This window comes from Belonocnema kinseyi, chromosome 1, assembly GCF_010883055.1.
Source record: "Belonocnema kinseyi isolate 2016_QV_RU_SX_M_011 chromosome 1, B_treatae_v1, whole genome shotgun sequence".
NCBI lineage: Eukaryota > Metazoa > Arthropoda > Insecta > Hymenoptera > Cynipidae > Belonocnema > Belonocnema kinseyi.
In genome coordinates this window covers 61866124-61870697 of record NC_046657.1, presented here as the reverse complement: position 1 = coordinate 61870697, position 4574 = coordinate 61866124, and positions in this window count along the sequence as shown.

Sequence of the window (4574 nt, the reverse complement as noted above, 5' to 3'; positions counted from 1 at the left end):
ATATTTCGAGCGCCTCTAGCACTTGGGTGGGTGACCATCTACACGTAGTACCGAGTTGTGTACTCGAATTTTGAAAACCCGGTTAAACTCGGTAGGTGGTTTTCTGCAGTTTTCATCTTAACTGGCCAAATGTTTACACAACTGAGAGTAATCCGAATAATTTCGTTTGTAGCCGCATTGTTATTAAAGTGTACTAAAATTCATACACACTATTATGAAATAGTGTGTATGAATGTGTAAAAAAATTTAATCTATTGTTAAAAAACTAATAGTTAATAGTTCTTGTAAATTTAAAAAGCAAAATAGAAAAGTCATCCGATAGACAATTTTAGTTGACTCCGTAAAAAAATTCACTTGTAGAAAAAAAGGTTAAACTCTTAATTTTCCAATTAAAATTCTTTAAATAATTAATAGTTCTTTTAAATTTGCAAAGCAACATAGAAAGTAGTCATCGGAAGACATTCTTAGTTGACTCCGAAAACAATTGCTTCTTCAGAAAAAGTCACTTTTATTTTTTCCATTAAAATTGTTTAAATAATAAATATATCTTGTAAATTTGCAAAGAAAGACAGAAAAGAGTAATCCGGTAGACATTCTTAGTTAACTTCGTAAATAAACTCACTTGCCGAAAAAAGGCCAAACTTTGAAGTTTTTAATTTAAATTCTTTAAATACTTCATAGTTCTTGTATTGCAAAGCAACATAGAAAAAGAGTCATCGTATAGACATTCTTAGTTGATTTCGAAAACAAATTGACTCGTGTGATAATGGCCAAACTTTACATTGTTCAATTAAAATTGTTTCAATATTTAATAGTGAGCAGCATAAAAAAGAGTCATTGTATAAACATTCTTAGTCGACTCCGTTAAAAAATTGACTAATTGAAATTCTGTAAACAATTAATAGTTCTTGTAAATTTGTAAAGCAAAATAGAAAGCAATTATCGGATAGACATTCTTAGTTAACTTCGTAAATAAACTTACTTGTAGAAAAAAGTGCATAGTCTTAATTTGTTAATAAAAATGGTTTCAATAATTATTAGTTCTTGTAGATTTACAAAGCAACATAGAAAAGAGTCATTGGATAAACATTCGTAGTCTTCATTTTTTAATTAAATTTGTTTAAGTAATTAATATTTCTTGTAAATTTACAAAGCAACATGATAAATGAAACGTATTCTTTAAAAAGTTGCCATTTATGAAAATGGTTTAAATAATTACAAATGTTCCAAGACTAAATAAATGTTTAAAAAACAAATATGAGCTCCACTCGAATTCGGTACGATTGCTAGGAATGTGTACATCCATAATGTAAACAGATCTCTCGAACATGCCTTGACGCCTTAGATCTAGCTTTGAATGAAATGCAAGTCAAAATTGTACAATTCCATCTCTTTCATTCTTATTGGTTTTCTTCATGCACGTTGCCTGCTTGTAGAGGCATGGAAGTACCCTAATACGCAGCTCTGTTCTTAACCTAAAAATTATTCTAGAGCGCATTTCGGTGCGCATGAGTTGGCTTCATAAAAGATTTCGTTGATCTCGATTCTGATCTCTATTCTGAAGAATAGGCGGCGCGTTTACATCGAAACAATAGGTGAAAAGATAATGTAGCTTCAGACTTCGGGATAAATTCTAATTCTAGTACCACTGCCATGGTACGAAAGTACTGTTATCGGAATTCTCATGTTTTATTATAATTGCGAAACAGTTACGCAATACAATTATTATGGATACATTAAATTTATACAAGGTTTATTTGTTCAAAATATTTTGTGGCAATTGTAGCCTTTCTTTGAATTCATTCTCTCCATACATGTTCTACATACTTACATTTTTATACTAATGTATTCTTCTTTGTCAAAGGTGTTACTTTCTATGGCGGAATGGAGGAGGTTCAGCAGCAGCGAGATGCACTGGACCAAGCAATGTGTCAGTGTTCGGACGAAATTAATCGCTTGCAAGGTTTCAGAAGTGATTCTTCCAAACAAACGGACAACCCCAAGGTGGAAGCCCAATCACTTCAGGTGGAACTGTCCTCAAAGATTCCGTTAAGCATTCTGCAGTTGAAACAAAAAGCTGATCAATTATTGAGGAAGGAAACTTGTTTCAGGATAAAGATTGAAGGGTTTCGTCGAGAACTTGATTCGGTTCAAAAGCAATTGGATGCTGCAGTTCTGCAGATGACAGAAAAGAAGGTAAACTTAAAAAATACCAAGAGCGTGTAGGGCAGGGGGGGGGTTGCACACATTTTTGTTATGCTTTGCACTAAAAAGTTTGTTTGGGATCTTATAGGTTTTTACAGTTCTTGTACAGATTGTATGACATTGTGTCGTCATTGCAAAGTTAACGTTATCCGCTTTTCCGCTTACAACGTTTTCATATTGTGGCCCCAAGGTAAAATTTTTCCCGCTCGTTAAGATTTATGATTAAGCAGGGACTTTGAAATATCTTAAAAACGAAGTTGAAGAAGTTTTAAATGTATTAAACTCTCTTTTGATCGGTGATAAGTTGAATCATCAATTTATCAGTAAACGTTTACCTACATCATCGACCGTATCTTAAAATACATTTTCGGTTTGAACGAAAAAAAGTTTGTGACATCATTCGGCATTTTTGCGTCCACATTAAGAACAATCGTTAGCGAACGTAATGACATGAAAGAAAATGTGATTATTGGTTTCCTTAAAAAATGAAAAGTTAAGGCAGGAAAATATGAGAACTTGAGAGTTCATTTTGCTTCAATGATCTCATGAAGGCAGTGCGAATAATATTCTTGTAAAGGCATAAATGTTGCAGCAGAAGGCTTCAGAGTTTACTGGAGAAATTGAATTACGGGAATTGTACTGAAATCTCAGGGTTGCGTGATCGCTTTCGGAAACCTTGCGGTCCCATTTATTGTGAATTCAGTTGTGAGGCAGAATCTGTTGATGAATCGGTTGTGATCATTTGCTAATCTCATGTAGATAGATAGATAGATAGATAGATAGATAGATAGATAGATAGATAGATAGATAGATAGATAGATAGATAGATAGATAGATAGATAGATAGATAGATAGATAGATAGATAGATAGATAGATAGATAGATAGATAGATAGATAGATAGATAGATACATAGATACATAGATAGATAGATAGATAGATAGATAAATAGATAGACAAACATTTACTTTTTCGTCTGGACACATTATCTCTGTGGCTGCTATCTCTTATTGTTTTGCTTTCATCGCTTACCTTTGTCTCGCCACGTCTCGCTTCGTACGCATGTCGTTACTTTCCTCTTTGCTTCGCATTGTCTTGCATATATTTATTATTATTATTATTATTATTCTCGTTTATCCTTCTCACTTTATGGATCTGCAAGCCATTTCTTTTAAAATGTATTTCCCTTTCCACCTTTATCCTCCCACGTGCATGTCTGTTCTCCTTTTCCCACCAATATTACTTACTCAGCCAGCTTCCTCCCTGTTTCACAAATTTCTCCGCATAGTGACACGTTCGACTTACCCTTATAATTCCTAAACTTGTTATTCCTGTCTTCCTTCTGACAATATAGCTAGGCATATTCCTTGCCATACCCCAGGGTCTACTTTACATATCTCTTCTGTGTCCTATTTACTTCTTAACTTATCTTCTAACCCCATACTTCCTACTCCGTCAATTAAAAGAGGCCATATTTGCCCTTATCACTCACTCTCTCTCTCTCTCTTTCTCTCTCTCTCCCTGTCTTATATGAACATCCACTTCTTTATTCATCCAAAACACGAAGCCTAGATAGACAAATCCATCCATTTTTTCGTACCGGCTCTCTCATCCACTTTTACTCATCATCTTCATCACTCCCATCTCCTTCTCTGGATATCATAAACTTTGAAATTTACGCATTTAACTCTAACCTATTTTTGCTAAAGTATCTTGACAACCTTTTCATCAGCTTCTTGAAACCCTTCTCGCTCCTTCCTAGAAACACTATTTCATCTGCATATGTGACTGACCCTATTCTGATTCCTTCTGCCACTCCGGTTGCTAGCTTACGTTCTACATTGCGCTTAAAATTGCCAAAAATGATGGGCTAAGCGGGCGCCATTGCCCATAACGCCCTATCTATCTAGAAACCCTTTGAGATTCTTTTTTCTCCTCTTACCACATCCTTTACCTCCTCATATTCCTCTCTTACCATCTCTTTTTCTCTATCTCCATCGAGCCTCTTCACACCGCTTTTAGATTTAAAAAAGAACGTGTACAATTTTACAGCCTATTTAGTTCATTCCCTTTTCATTACGTGTTGCAAGGAAAATCCTTATCCCTTCCATAATTTGTTAACTACCCCCCCCCCCCACCCTCAACCTGTCTCTTACATTTTATGTGCGAAAGAGTCACGTTTTGCTCTCTACACCGTCAAGCTCTGCTGCCTTACACTTTTTAACTTCCTTATGTCTCTTTCGTGTATCTGATATCCCTGAAATGCATTTTTTTTAATTTCCTTCATTCTTTATTGCCTTTCTTCTCACTTATCCCCACCCTTAGTTTTCTAAATCGATTAATTATCTTCCACACGTCCCCTTCTGTCAT